This window comes from Mesoplodon mirus (genome assembly GCF_964341445.2).
Source record: "Mesoplodon mirus genome assembly, chromosome: 11".
Classification (NCBI taxonomy): Eukaryota; Metazoa; Chordata; class Mammalia; order Artiodactyla; family Ziphiidae; genus Mesoplodon; species Mesoplodon mirus.
The window spans coordinates 90,014,061-90,030,682 of NC_138987.1; the positions used below are offsets into that span (position 1 = coordinate 90,014,061).

The 16,622-nt window shown below is 36.1% G+C and overlaps 1 pseudogene across 1 annotated transcript in view; it reads right to left on the minus strand.

Moving 5' to 3' along the window:
• Positions 1 to 352: 352 nt before the first annotated feature.
• LOC309811976 (large ribosomal subunit protein eL43-like) overlaps positions 353 to 16,622 on the minus strand; it is a 49,196-nt pseudogene continuing 32,926 nt past the window's right edge. The window contains exon 2 of the transcript in view: positions 353 to 650. The product of the transcript in view is annotated as a large ribosomal subunit protein eL43-like (transcript). The remainder of the gene's footprint in view (positions 651 to 16,622) is intronic.

Sequence of the window (16,622 nt, forward strand, 5' to 3'; positions counted from 1 at the left end):
GAGTTTTCTTTTCTCTTGGTGACTATCAGCTTCTGTTTCCTATTTTGGGGCAGAAAGGAAAAAGCCTGTGAATGATGGGCTCTGATTTCAAGACTAGCCCTTTAGAGCAACTTTCTAAAGTGCCAACCATTTAATTCAGAATCACTCAGAAATCTTTCAAGGAATGCAGATTCCTTGGATCTCACCTTTTCCTTCCTGGCATAAGATGGATTTTTTTTTTTCTTCTTAGATAACAGCTCCCAGGTTATTTCATTTCTATAATCTATTTCTTTCTCTTTTAGCAGTCACTAAACTTTAGAAATCTCTGAGGATATTTATTGGGGGGTTACATAAATGAATCCATTTATTAAGGCTAGCAGTGTTTCCCATGGTAGAGCTTCTGATCTTTCCATTCCTTCTGTCTTCTGATGATGGACTTTTCTGTGACTGCAGAAATGGTATTGTAGGGTCAGTATCACTGGCTACCATTTTCATGCAGGAACCACAGTGCCAGACACCCACAGATAGCTCTCCCTCTTGGTTTTGTGACAGAAGGAGCAAGTGTACTTGGTGTACTGACTCATTTCAATTTTCTTCACCATTTTCCTGAGGGAGACACCATAACAGGTCCTGTATTTACAGACAATTGCAACCTTCTTGGTGCATTTAGCCTTGTAGCCACAAATTAGGTCCAAGATCAGAGATCTCTGAGGTTTTATCAGTGTTGTTGTTGATGTTGTTATTTTAATGAATAGAAACTATATGATCATCTCAATAGATACAGAAAAAGTGCTTTTGACAAAATTCAACATAATTTATGATAAAAACTCTCCAGGAAGTGGGCATAGAGGGAACCTACCTCAACATAATAAAGGTCATATATGACAAACCCACAGATAACATCATACTTAACAGTGAAAAGCTGAAAGCATTTCCTCTAAGATCGGGGAAAAGACAAGGATGATGACTCTCACTACTTTTATTCAACATAGTTTTGGAAGTCTTGGCCACAGCAATCAGAGAAGAAGAAGAAATAAAAGAAATGCAAATTGGAAAAGAAGAAGTAAAAATGTCACTCTTTCCAGATGACATGACACTGTACATAGAAAATCCTAAAGATGCCACCAGAAAACTACTAGAACTCATCAATGAATTCAGTAAAGTTCAGAATACAAAATTAATATACAGAAATCTGTTGCACTTCTGTACACTGATGAACTATCAGAAAGAAAAATTAAGGAAACAATCCCATTTACCATATCACACCAAAAAGAATAAAATACCTAGGGATAAACCTACCTAAAGAGGTGAAAGACCTGTACTCAGAAAACTATAAGACATTGATGAAAGAAATTAAAGGCGACAAAAACAGATGGAAAGATATACCATGTTCTTGGAGTGGAAGAATCAATACTGTGAAAATGACCATACTACCCAAAGCAATCTACAGATTTCATGCAAGCCCTATCAAAATACCAATGGCATTTTTCACAGAACTAGAACAAGTAATTTTTAACTTTGTATGGAAACACAAAAGACCCGAAATAGAAATAATAATCTTGAGAAGGAAGAACAGAGTTGGAGGAATCACACTCCCTGACTTTAAATTTCGTTTCTTTTTTTTTTTTAACATCTTTATTGGAGTATAATTGCTTTACACACTTTAAATTTCTTAAAAGACCTGTAGGAATTTTGTTTGTATTTTTTATCCTCCTATAAGTTGTATTCTTTTCATTTTAAATTTATTTTTCTCCTTTATTAGGATTCTTCATTCTCATTTTCCTCCTACCAAAGCAATCATTCAAATATATTTAACATATATTCTTTTGTTTTTATATGTTCTTGAAACTATGTCTTGCTATTTTGTGTGCACAAATTTCTAATCTACATAAATGTAATGTGTAACAAATTCTTGTTACTTTTTTACTCAGCATTAAAGGTCCACGCATGTTTCTGGATGTTCATCTGTATGGTTCATTATCTCTGAATGTCCCCTAGTATAGCATGTGACCCAACACACTGGGTCTGTCTGCTCCTCTAGTGATGGTCACCCAGATTGCCTCCAACTCTGCTACCATAAATAACACTAACATTAACATAATTTTACAAATCCTTTTTCAACCTTGTCTGAGAATTTCTCTAGGATGTATACCCAGGACTGGAATTGCTGAGTGGTTGGTAAGTATATCCTCAATTTGGCTAGATGCACCAGGTCACTTTCCAGAATGGCTACACCAACCCAGCGTGCCTACAGCACATAAGTCCTGTTATATATATGCACCTCTGCAACAGTTGGCTTTATCCAGCTTTCTAATTTTGTATTTTGGTGGTATAAACTCAAAAAAAGTTTATAAAGAAAAGAGGAATGTAACTAATCAACAGCTCTTACTGATTAGGACAAATGTTTCACATTGTAATAGATGCTGAAACTTTAAAGCAAAGAATACATCTGCATTCAAAGAACATGCAATGTAATGGAAAAGAGGGAGAGAAGACACGTGGAAAACCTTTGACAGCAGAATGAATACAATGTGGAGAAGAATAAATGGAGGTCATGTAGCCAGCAAGATTAGCAGAATCAGGGAAAATTTTCTGCAGAAACTGACCCTGAAATTTGAAGGGGTGAATACATTTGACTGAAGAATGGTCCACCTGTGCTCGGGAAAGTTTATCCTCATCTACTGAAAGTACATTGTCAGTAATCACACCCATAGAACTACACCAACCCTGGACATCAAAGTCTCAGACCCCCTTGCATTTTAAAAGATGGGTAGCACTATGCTGGACATTCAGCCAAGAGAATAGCACACACAAAGGCGGTAGGAAGAGGATACACAAAAATTACGGAGATCAACATGGACACTAGGCTGAGAATGTACTACCTGCTTTAAGTGCATGTTCTCATTGAATCCCAGCAGTCTGGGATATTGGTGTTGGTCATCTTTTTTTCTTCACATTTTTTTTTAATTAGTGACTTACAATTTTCAAAAGTTTCACATATATGATTTCATATAATCTCATAATAACCCTTTTCCCCCCACCCCTGTATTGCACCTCCCCCTTCCCTCTCCCCACTGGTAACCACTAGTTTGTTCTCTATATCCGTGAGTCTGCATCTTTTTTTTATAATCACTAGTTTGTTGTGTTTTTTGGATTCCACATATAAGTGATATCATACAGTATTTGTCTTTCTCTGACTTATTTCACTTACTATAATGCCCTCTGGGTCCATCCATGTTGCTGCAAATGTCATTCTTTTTATGGCTGAGTAGTATTCCATTGTATACATGTACCACATCTTCTTTATCCATTCATCTGTTGTTCGATATTTAAGTTGCTTCCATATCTTGGCTATTGTAAATAGTGCTGCTATGAACATTGGGATGCATGTATCTTTGTTTTTTTCAGATATATGACTAAGATTGGAATTGCTGGGTCACATGGTAGTTCTAGTTTTAGCTTTTTGAGAACCCTCTATACTGTTTTCCACAGTGGCTGCACCAATTTACATTCCCACCAACAGTGTACAAGGCTTCCCTTTTCTTCACATCCTCGCCAACATTTCTTATTTGTGTTCTTTTTGATGATAACCATTCTGACAAATATGATGTCACCTGGCAACCAACCAGACCAGGAGCCAATCAGCCTACCAGACTGCCCACATAGTTAGCCTGCCACAACAGAAGGACTCACGCAGCCCTCCTAGGGGAAATACCTGGAATATGTAGCTTGGGAGATGAGAGGGAAGTGCACTGCAGGGACACAGAGGGCACTTCTCCAAGTTCAAGACATGTAACTAACCTACTACATACATAAAAATACCAGTAGTGAAGAATGAACTAATGTCATTTGCAGCAACATGGATGGATCTAGAGATTGTCATACTCAGTGAAGTAAGTCAGACAAAGACAAATATCACTTATACATGGACTCTAAAAAAATGGTACAAATGAACTTATTTACAAAACAGAAATAGAGTCACAGATGTAGAAAACAAACATGATTACCAAGGGGAAAGGGAGGGAGGCATAAATTGGGACATTGGGATTGACATATCCTCACTACTATATATAAAATAGATAACTAATAAGGATCTACTGCATAGCACAGGGAACTGTTCTCAATACTCTGTAATGACCTATATGGGGAAATTAACAAAAAGTTGTAAATCAACAATATTCCAATAAAAATTAAAAAAAATAAAATCCATGTTGTAAAAAAATAAATAAATAAAAATTTTAAATTCTTCCTGTTTAAAAAAAAAATACCAATAACAACTTAGACAAAATGAGGCAGCAGAGGAATGTGTTCCAGATGAAGGAACAAGGTAAAACCCTAGAAGAAGAACTGAGCAAAGCAGAGATAGGCAATCTACCTGAGAAAGAGTGGTCATGATCTTTTTTACATTAAGAAAACAAAGCCTTAGAAAAGTAAGTATTTGGTACAACCAGAATTTTAACAAATGTTTGTTTTATCTCAAAGTTAATGCTTGTTTGTTGTTGTTGTTTTGTTTCCCTGGTCAAAAAGGTCATATAAATATAGAAAAAGTAAGAATTATATGACTTGCCTATGGAACAAATGAATTCTATTTTAGTGAATTAGAAGCTAGTAAATAAGGACCAAAGGCAATCTGGCTTCTGTTTGATGATAATTTTCAACTACCCTGTAAATTCTAGACAATATTGACAGGTGCCAATGGAATTTTAGAGCATACTTGGATGTCTGGAAAAGGAGACCCTATGTAATATACTAGTAAATGCTTCTAATGGGAAACTGGCTTATATTAATAGCCATCAAGGCCACATCCCCTGTAAGGTCTCTGAGTGGTAGAGATGATAGATAGATCCATAACCTGTAAAGGTGATATCATATAATATAACCTCTAATTACAATTAAACATTAATTAAATATTTTTCCAATTGTGTCCATTTCCTTGCAAAGAATTTTATAGATTAGACTCTTTCTGTTTTCATAGTCCAGCTCTTAAAATTAGTAAGTAATTGCTGTTAGTCTTGTTTAAACTTGTTTAAATACAAAGTGCACAGTGAGATATTATTTTTGCAGAGATTATGCTTCAAAGCAGATATCCTCTCAAAAGAAGGTATCATGAAAATTGAATCTGCCAGATCATCAACATGTATTGCAGAGACATCTAATATTAAAAAATAACACTAAAGGAAATCCTGTGCTTTCCACATGACATATTCTGCATTCATAAGCATGTAAAGGACAAGCTTCTTTTTTTGTGAGTAATACAATATTTCTTAAAAGCATGCATTTTTATATTCTTTATTGTTAATCAGAGAGCATACTGCTATTATACCATTAACTCACAAGAGATTTCTGACTATATTTTTATATTGATGACACAGTATCCAGCACTAAGCCAGTTGAAAAAAAACAGGCACCCTCTTATGTTAAAGTAAATTGGAATGATTTGGATCAAAGACAGAGATATTTAGATTGAGGAACTAAATCCCCCCTTGAGACAATCTATAAAGGTTCTCTTCTAAACCTAGATATTGAAGCTAAAATTAAGCAGCTCTTTTAGCTTAAATAGAATGTGCTCAAGCTGACATAAAGTTTCAGAGAAGACTCCTGTCTGTATCCCCCAGAGTTTGAAAATTCTAATGATCTGAAGTTCGAGATGGAACAGATTCTTCAGTGTTTGTCTTCAAATGGCCTGTGACTACTTGAGGCTAAGTGGGTACAAAGCTAACCTGAAACCAGAGATTCTAGGAATTTCCTGACAATATCCCTATTCAAAAATTTGGTCTCTGCCATGGCCAAGTGAGAAGAGTTTTTAAACCAAAATTCTTCTAATCTGTTATTAGAACTGTTATAAAATTTCGTATTTGTCATTGCTATATCAGGACTTCACCAAGTGAAGATGGCCAGAAACTAAATTCAAAATAATTTAAGCCAACACAATATTGTAAGTCAACTATGCTTCAATTAAAAAAAAAAAAAAGAAGTTAAACACACATTTTAAACCAGTTTCCCGACCTTTATTATATCAGAGTTACCTGGAAGGCCTGTTAAACCTTTGGGCCTATCCCCAAATGTTCTGATTCAGAAATGAGCATTTCTAACAAGTTCTCAGATGAAGTTAATGCTGCTGCTCCAGGGATCACTGACTTGAACAAGTAAATAAAAAACAAAAAAAACTCATGTGATTTTTTTTTTTTGCGGTACGCGGGCCTCTCACTGCTGTGGCCTCTCCCGTTACGGAGCACAGGCTCCGGACGCACAGGCTCAGCAGCCATGGCTCATGGGCCCACTCCATGGCATGTGGGATCTTGCCGGACCAGGGCACGAACCCGTGTCTCCTGCATCGGCAGGAGGACTCTCAACCACCGAGCCACCAGGGAAGCCCAGCTCATGTGATTTTTAAGTCCAGTGGTCCAGGAGTCCTATTGCTGCTTCAGGTCTGGGTGGCCCAAAGGGAGGAACTTAAATACTGTAATGAGAGCTCTAACTCTCCAATTATTAGTCAGATTCACTCTGTGTAAGCATTAAGTGGTTAGTGGCACACCCATAATCATGATATACAAGGTAAGCAAATTCATCGCAAAGAGACAGTCTTACCCAATTCTCTGTAAGGAAAGTTCTGGGGAAGGTTCTGTTTGGTCTTAGCTTATTCACATGCCTTTTCTGGGGGGAAAAAGTGACTGAGCCTAGGGTGATGGTGAATTGTGATTGTTCAGGTCTAGGCCATGTGCATGGCCATGTGTCCAGAAGAAGTTCCTTCAATAGGCTTGGTCATTTCAATCCTATTTCTTTTTTTTTTTTTTTAACATCTTTATTGGAGTATAATTGCTTTACAATGGTGTGTTAGTTTCTGCTTTATAACAAAGTGAATCAATTATACATATACATATGTTCCCATATCTCTTCCCTCTTGCATCTCCCTCCCTCCCACCCTCCGTATCCCACCCCTCTAGGTGGTCACAAAGCACCGAGCTGATCTCCCTCTCCTATGCAGCTGCTTCCTACTAGCTATCTATTTTACATTTGGTGGTGTATATATGTCCATGACACTCTCTCACGTTGTCACAGCTTACCCTTCCCCCTCCCCATATCCTCAAGTCCATTCTCTAGTAGGTCTGTGTCTTTATTCCCGTCTTACCCCTACGTTCTTCATGATCATTTTTTTTTCTTTTTCTTAGATTCCATATATATGTGTTAGCATACGGTATTTGTTTTCCTCTTTCTGACTTACTTCACTCTGTACAACAGACTCTAGGTCTATCCACCTCACTACACAAATCACTCTAAAAGAAAGAGGATAGTATAGAATCCTCTTTCTTTTAGAAAGATTTGTGTCCATAAAATTCCTCAGCCCTCCATGTGAGTATGCTTTGGCATGGCAGCTCCTTGGCAGGATTATGCCTGCAAACATCCATATCTAGTTTGGAAAGATAGTCTTGACCCTAGCCCTGGGACCTACATGTAAATATAGAGTTTAAATTACCTTAATGACAATTTTTAAATCTTTAGTAATGTTCTAATTATGACAGTAGCAAATTTTAAACAGTCTCTGACAGTGTTATTACCAGTCCAGAGAAGAAAGAATTCAAACAATATGAAAATTGGTGATGCAGATGAACACAGACTTGTAGTTCAGCAGTTCAACTGATTTCTTTCCTAAGCATAAGGTAAACTCGTTCACATTCAGAGGCTCTTTAAATGACATGATTTAATGTGACTAAAAGATGTACAGATGGCACTACACTGCCTCTACTGGGAGGAGAGGTCAGGCAGCAATTGGCTCTAACACAACCCATACTAATGTATAGCTACAAGCTGCCACATCAGGGTCCATCCTTCCTAGAGCCTGTTAGGTGAAGTAATCAAGCACTGTGACAGTACTCCCCAGATGCAGGAAAACATGGTGACATTAATGCTACCCTAAGTAATGTCAGACACTCACAAAATGACTATTCAGGAGCAAATTTTAAAAAATTGATTACCCATTTATTTGCCTAATAAGAAACCAAATATTATAAAATATAAAAAAGAATATATATATATATATATATATATATATATATATATATATATATAAAACAGAATCACTTTGCTGTACAGCAGAAATTAACACAACATTGTAAATCAACTATACTTCAATTAAAAAATAAATAATTTTTAATTTAAAAAAGAAACCAAATGCTATAAATATTAGGTGAGAAATCTAATATGAATCCAGCATCCTACCGATCGTTGAATTTTTTCATAGGAGCACTGAAAGATGACATTTAAAATCACAGCAACATTGGTACTTATACTTTTAATACATATTATCAAATGTAATTTGTATACTACATACTTTAGATAATAAGAATGAGAGAATTAAACCAATCAAACAACACAAAATTCCACTGATATAGATAAAGGGTAGTTGGTACTACCTTGCTATTCTAAACTCAAACTTGGCCTCATAAACTAATGAGTGCCTTATGGAAAATGACTATTGAAACACTGTGGCTTTCAAAATATTAAAGACCAGAAAAAGGACATTGTCAAGAAGAAAAAGTTACTGATCATTTATTTCATGAAAGAATCTGTACAAAATACAAGTGTGCAAGGACCAAAGAGACACATTCATTAGACAGAATATGACTACGTATAATTCCATCTATAAGAAATGTTAAATTTGGTGATATGATTTGTGATGGAAGTAGCCCAACCTACAGTTGCATCTGAAAAGCAAAATGTAAAACACTTACATTTTCCAATTTAGAAGCAATGCCTCTTCCAACTAACAGGAGATAAGGGGCACGTTCTCCTACCTCCTCATTATTGAAGAGAGAAAAATGAACAATGAAAGGCAAAACGAGACCTGGAAAGGACAAGTGACTACTGAGAATCGCCAAAGAGACTAGCAGCAGAATTAGAACAAGAACAGGTCTTGTCTACTAGATCTGTTCTCATTCTACCATAACGTTCTTCTATGTCTCAGCCATCTGTTTGTGGGCTAACTTAAAACAATTAATTACAGTACTTAGGATTACTAAGCACTGTGATCATTTACTTCCAGCTCCCAGTCAACAAGCTGTGATGTATTTTCAGTTCCATTATGCACATAAGGTAATTGGGATCAGGTGATATGTCAAATACTAAACATCTGGTTTTGAAAGAAAGACCGTAAATCAGATCTCCTTTTACTGCTGCAGCATGTTGTCTTTCAACATAACTACGTCCCTAACTGGGCTTGAACCACCAACATAGCAATTAAAAGCAAAACATATAAATAATTGTAAAGAGATTTTGGTTAAAACTCACATTACAGGAGATGTTCAACTTCACGCTCCTTAGGGCCACTCCCCTCATTCTTTTAAATTCTGTTGGTTACTGTGATATTGCTAAATAAATTGTTCAATCTCTCCTTTCTTAATTCATTAGCAATAAAATATATTTTCAACTTCCTGATGCTGAAGGTGGGAAGGTAAGTCACATTATTTCATTTCTCTTTAGCCCATTCTCCAGGCAATTTAAAAATTATTAGTTAAATGCTTCCATCATTACCACTGTAATTGTAAATAATATATTTAAACCTCTAGTACTTATTCCAGCAATTATAGATGGTATGACTCCAGTGGTGTCTCTGTTATATTAAGATGATGTTAATACACTTACTCTTTTCTTTTCAGTGAGATAGGCCACCATTGACTGTATTGTTTTAATCTAGTTTTGATATCAAAATATGCTAATCTGATAAAAGTTAGTTGGAAAGCCTCTCCTCCTTTTCTCTTCTCTGGAAGTGTATATGCAAGATTGAAATTATTTGTTCCTTGAATATTTGGTAGAATTCAACTATAAAATTATCTGGGTTTATTGCTTTTTTGTAAAAAAAATCTGACTTCTTTTATTGAAAAACCTGTTCTGGTTTACATGCTCAACTGAAGGTGAATATCCAGACCTCACACACAGCTGGTCTTCTGGAATAGCTTTTCCTGGGGAGAATTCACAGTAGCTAACCTGAGTTTCCACCATTGATCTATGTAGTCTGTAGCAGTATACAGGAACTTGCAAGGCTATACATCAAATTTCCATACGAGAAACCCTGGTCCCTAGGCTTCGAAGTTTTTAAGTTGCAGGATTAGGGAAGAACTAGCCTCCTTGGTGAAAACACAGAAGAGTCTATAACAGCAAAAAGATATGGTAGCTTCTTCAACATTCATGGTCTAGAAGAGATGTGATCAAGAGCTGGCATTCAAGCCCTGAAATTACAGCAGTGTGATCAAGTGGAACCTTTGTGCCCTGTACTTTATGACCACCTTAGCTTTTAAAGATTGGGGAGCACCAACCATTTCCCTGGTCGGAATCCCAAAACTTGTGATTCAGCTATATGATATGATGAACCAGCATCTCGATCTACTCTGTCAGCATTCTTCCGGAACTGATTATATTAAGCACAAGGCTCTGACCAGTTTTCATGGAATTTTCCTTGAGACCAGACACTTTTCTGGGAAAGCCAGGCCGTAGGAAATGAATCTTGGACAAGTTGACCCTTACCTCTTAGGTTTTCTTTTTTTTCTTAAATCATTTTTTCTAAGTAGCTTTTTTAAAGGAATTTATTTCATTGAGTTTATGAAATTTCTTAGGACAAAATTTTCATACTATTCACATCACTTTTTAAATATCTCCTTTTAAGAAAATTAATTTGCCAATTATTTGTTTTATGTTTTTCAAAGAAGCAGATTTTTTTTTTTTTTTTTCGGTACATGGGCCTCTCACTGTTGTGGCCTCTACTGTTGTGGAGCACAGGCTCTGGACGCACAGGCTCAGTGGCCATGGTTCATGGGCCCAGCCACTCTGCGGCATGTGGGATCTTCCCGGACCGGGGCACGAGCCCGTGTCCCCTGCATTGTCAGGCAGACTCTCAACCACTGCGCCACCAGGGAAGCCCTAATGAAGCAGATTTTTAACTTTGTTTTTCTATTACTGTAGCTTGTTTTTACATTCACTGATTTCATTTACCTAACAAATGTTGACTGAGTTCCAACTATTGGCTAAGCATTCTTCTAGGTACTGGGAAAAAGTAGTTTAAAAATCCCATGTGATCAAATATGCCATTCTAATGTAAATGACACAAACATGTAAGGTATATTCTGTGTTAAATGGGATATGTTCAATGGAGAAAAATATATCAGAGTAGAGGAGTTAAGAAGAATGAGAATAGAGGGTAATTTTGTAAAAAGGAGTCGAGAAAGGCCTCATAGAGATCACATTGGGGAAAGACCTGAATAGAGCAGGAAATGAACCATGTTTCTCTCAGAAAAGCATTGTATGTGGAAGTGTCAGCATGCTCCTGGTGTGAGAGCAATGCTTGGTGTTTTTGAGGTTCATCAGAATCCTTGTGTGACTGGTGTGGAGGAAGCAAAAGAGAAATAAGGGAATGAGAGGGAGATGTTTGCTCTTACTTCATTATTCCTTTTCTTCTACTTTCTTTGGATTTAGTTTGATGATACTTTTACTATTTTTTTTTTTGTGTGTGTGTGGTATGTGGGCCTCTCACTGTTGTGGCCTCTCCCATTGCAGAGCACAGGCTCCAGATGCACAGGCTCAGTGGCCATGGCTCACGGGCCCAGCCGCTCTGTGGCACGTGGGATCCTCCTGGACCGGGGCACAAACTCACGTCCCCTGCATTGGCAGGAGGACTCTCAACCACTGTGCCACCAGGGAAGCCCTAGTTTTTCTAATTTCTTGAGTTGGATACTTTGCACAATAATTTTTAGGTTTTCGTCTTTACTAATATAAGTATTTGGGACTACACATTTTCCTCAAAATACATGACTTTTGCTACATTCGTTGCATTTTATATTTTATGCTTATTATTTTGTTACAATAATAGTCCAATGTCATTCTGACAGGTGTGAGGTGATATCTCATTGTGGTTTTGATTTGAATTTCTCTGATGATTAGCAATGTTGAACATCTTTTCATGAGCCTGTTGGCCATCTATATGTCTTCTTTTGCAAGATTTTTATTCAGGTCTTCTGCCTGTTTTTTAATCAAGTTGTTTGTTTTTTGAAACTGAGTTGTATGAGCTGTTTATGTATTGTGGGTATTAAGCCCTTTTTGGACATACCATTTGCAAATATTTTCTCCCATTCAGAAGGCTGTCTTTTCATTTTGTCAATGGTCTCTTTTAATGTGCAAACGTTTTCAAGTTTAATTAGGGCCCATTTGATTATTTTTGTTTTTGTTTTCTTTGCCTGAGGAGACAGATCCAAAAATATTGCTAAGACTTAAGTCAGAGAGTGTTCTGCCTATGTTTTCTTTTAAGAGTTTTATAGTTTTTGGTCTTTGATTTAGGTCTTTAATCCATTTTTAGTCTCTTTTTATATACAAAGTGAGAAAATGTTCTAATTTCATTCTTTTACATGTAGTTGTCCAGTTTTCCCAGCACCGCTTATTGAGGACACTGTCTTTTCCCCATGTTATATTTTTGCCTCTTCTGTCATAGCTTAATGGACCATATGTGCATGGGTTTATTTCTGGGCTCTCTATTCTGTTCCATTGATCTCTGCATCTGTTTTTGTGCCAGTACCATACTGGTTTTCTTTTTTTAACTTTTTGTTTTATATTGGAGTATAGTTGATTAACAATGTTATATTAGTTTCAGTTGTACAGCAAAGTGATTCAGTTATGCATATACCTGTATCTATTCTTTTTCAAATTCTTTTCCCATTTAGGTTGTTACATAATATTGAGCAGAGTTTTCTGTGCTGTACAGTAGGTCCTTGTTAGTTAACCATTTTAAATATAGCAGTGTATACATGTCAATCCCAAAGTACCATATTGTTTTGATTACTGTAGCTTTGTAGTATAGTCTGAAGTCAGGGAACCTGATTGGCTCTTATTTTTGAAATTAAGCTTCCATGAATTTAAACTTGCTGCCATTACATGATTGCTATTTCAATCTCTATGGCTGACTGGGAGTTCATGGAGACTAGAGCATCATCTTAATCACCTTGTTTCCAGAGTAAAATAAGATACCTAATGTATAGTAGATCCTCAAAATAGATATTTGTTGGGTGAGTAGAGTTTATTATTGCCACCATTGTTCTATTTATTGATTTTCTAGATTGTATTCTCTTTTTTTCTCTTGGTTATTTGTTTTTTTATTGTTGGTTTATTATTTGCTTCCCTGTCAGAAAAAACAAAACAACCTTATAAAAAGGTTTTGTGACTACTTAGAAATCAGATTTTTAGGTGTTTCTTTGTAAGTTTCTTCTATTTGTAGTATCTAACTGGACTGGGAATTCAGTTTTGCTTTATAAAAATTAGAAGATTTGTTTCTATTTTTTTTTATGTTGCACTTTTAAGAGAATAAGAGGAGAAGTAAACCTCAAAAACACAGAAGGCTAAAGATTGATTTTCCGAAAACCCTTACAAATGAACATTTTTTAAAGAACTGGAATTTTTAATATGAAATTTATATGTTTACAGTGTTGCATTGCTGATCCTGTCCATTTCCCCAAGTACCATTAAACTTGGCTAACACCAAAAAGTCTTTTGTGAGAAGTTTATCTATGACAGCAGATAAGCAAAATGAGTTCCATCTCTAGGACAATATGATGGAAGAGGGGCAGCTTGAACAGGGTACCAAAATGACTCATAATATGACTTAGTTTGAAAGAGGCAAAAATCTCAAATAGGACATTCCTTCTTGCGCTGGACTTTCCAGTAAACATTAAATAAATATTGAATCCAATCTTTCTTAGATTTTAAGAGGCAGTTGACAGTTGAGCATTAGTTAGCTGTAGGAAAGAATGAAGAAATGTCTATGATTGTTCAAATGCAGTTGAATAGTAGAGAAGTAAGTTAGTAGGTTTGCAACAAAACAAAACAAGATAACTAAAATATATATTTAGAAGACACTTGTTTGTATTAACTTTTTGGAAACTGCTAAAATTAACATTAAGAATGATTCAGTTTATACTACACAGAAAGGAAAAAACAAATTTGGAACTAAAAACTGTTTCATGCATTTAACTTATCTTTAAATTTTAAAGTTCACATGTTATTTTTTAGGTTATATATGAATAAGACAGATGCTACTTTTGAGCTCTGGGTGTTCAAAGAAAATGGCTGCTAATCTACTTAGCTGAGGACAATAAGTTTTACCTTATGCTCAGAAAAAAATCAGGAAGATATTTTTACCGATTTTACCAACAGCAGGAGAAACTTCAAACTAATTTTTCTCTTTTAGCAAAACCACATATAAAAGTGAATGAATATAAAATCTTAATATAATTCCCTAGATTTGAAGAGCTTCTTTCTTCCAAGAGCTTAAAGCAATTTGCTTTATGTTCTTATTCAGTCTAGAAACCTTCTGTGATGTAGATATGCATTATATGATAGACAAATATGTATTTTTGCCCTCATTCTATGAATAAGATAATTAATACTTGCTAGATTAAGACTGGTTGGCTCAAGATTGCAAAACTAAATCCAGATCTCCTGATTTCATGGCCAGATCTCTTTCCAAAGACTTTATTTACATTTTAAGCAATGCAGAAATCCCCTTTGCTCCCACTTGATTTCAGTGAATGACCTTGACTGCTTGTCAGGCAGATGCCATGCTGTCTTCTAAAAACTAGATTCTTCCTCCTTTCCATATTTCCATCCATGTGGAATGCCCTTTCTCCCTTTGATGTATTCAAATCCTTCCTTCAGGTCCCACCTCATCTAAAAATTATCCTCTGGCTAAAGAGGCTCAACTTCCGTTGGTTCAGCCAAAAAAATGACTACATTCAACCAATGTGTTTAACCAACCATAACCATGATTCTGGTATGGTAACAATATCAGCATATTTCAGAAGAAAATACACCATTAGGTTGTCTTCTTTGAGGACAGGGACCATGTCTTAGTCATTTCTGTTTATTCAGTCCTTACATAGGGCCAGAAATACAGTAGACAATGAGTGTAAATGTTTGCTGAGAGAAAGTTGTTGTATAGACAGTGTTGATATATTGTCCTTTCTGAATATTTATGGAATAGTTAAAATATAGAACAACAACAATTATTATACACTTATGTTAATGTGTTTAAATCACAGAGCACAATATCAATTCAGTTGGTGGTAAGTAAAGCTGGCAACTACCTCACAACCACTGCTGGCTCTCTGCCCATCCTGCAATGTCTTTGATGTCTGTCAAATAGGTTATGATGGCTAAAGATGTGAGGAGTCTTTTCAGTTGTGCCCTCACCACATCACACCACTTCTTAGTCTCTAGCTCCATTCCCTGGGGTTATCCCCCTTTCCACTCTTTTGGTTATTCTCCACCAGCTGCTTGTATATTACCAAGTCCTCACTGGATTTGGAGCAGGGATACAAGAGTGGAGGCATGTGGTGGTAGATTGTAAGATAGCAGTTGAGGTATCTGCTTCCTCTTTCTGGCCATGATCATTTTTTCCTCCCTTTTTCAATATCTTCAACTCTCCTGAACTGTCAGACAGCAATTAGAGTTTTCCAGGTGGTTATAGGTTTTCTGTTTTACTATACCATTTGACCTGCGGCTCTCTATGTACCTAACAAGGAATCAGACACATAGTAGATGCTTGGTAAATACTAATTAATTCATCAGCCCCCTGGAAAGGGAGTTCAACAGAGGCACCTCTGAAATACCAGAAGGAAGAGCTAAGGTGACTGATGTTAATAAGAATTACTATTCATCCCCCAAATCAGCAATAGAATTGCTATTTCCAAAATTAATTCTTAACTAACATAAACCCAATCTAGCAAGCCATATTTCTATTTAGTTCAATTGCTGTCTATTCTACTCCTCTTAGAAGCTAAAAAATGCTTTTTAGTAGGAATCACAGGACCATAAACTTCCTACTTTTCCAGCTTCTTGGCTAACTGGAATAGGAAAACAGAAACGGTATTGCCATTAAAACTGAAGTTATGTAAGAGATACTGAGATCATCAAAAGCACCGGGATTCATTTATCTATGAATAATTAAGAATCAAGTTTAAAAAGTGTGTTTTAAAAGATGGCAGATCCCCAATAGCCTAGACTTCAGCACTTGCATTTTTTAAATTATGTTCATCAGCTTTAATACAAAAAACAAAGCTTTCAAACTGAGAACTCATTGATTCTCTTACTCTTCCTTTTCACTGTTCATTAAAAAAAAAAAGGTGTGGGAATCTCTCACCCATTTTTATGAACATTCTTTAACATTCATTGAACAATTCATGTATATGCTAAGCCTTGTTAGGGAGATAGCATTGGTTTTGCATTTTCCACGGTCTTGCAAAGGCACCTTCTGAGACATTTGCTACTGTAATCCATAAATGGATCATGATTGTACCCTTTGTTTCACCTCAAGCCAAAAGCAGCTCAAGTTAAATGCCAAGCTTCCCTGAGTTACAAATTTAGAATCTCTCCCAGATGCTTGCTCGCAGGGTGCATTAGCCCACTGCCTGGGTTGATTAGCATGCTCTCTCCAAGTAGTATATTGACTACCATATGTGCTTATCATTTATCATACTTATATTCATTTTATTCTTATCCCAGTAATGACAGCTTTCATGTAAAATGAAAGGAGAAAATACGGTTAATATCTTCTCAGTACACCTTTCACATCATGCACAAACACACGGGCTTCTGAATCAAACACGTGTCTT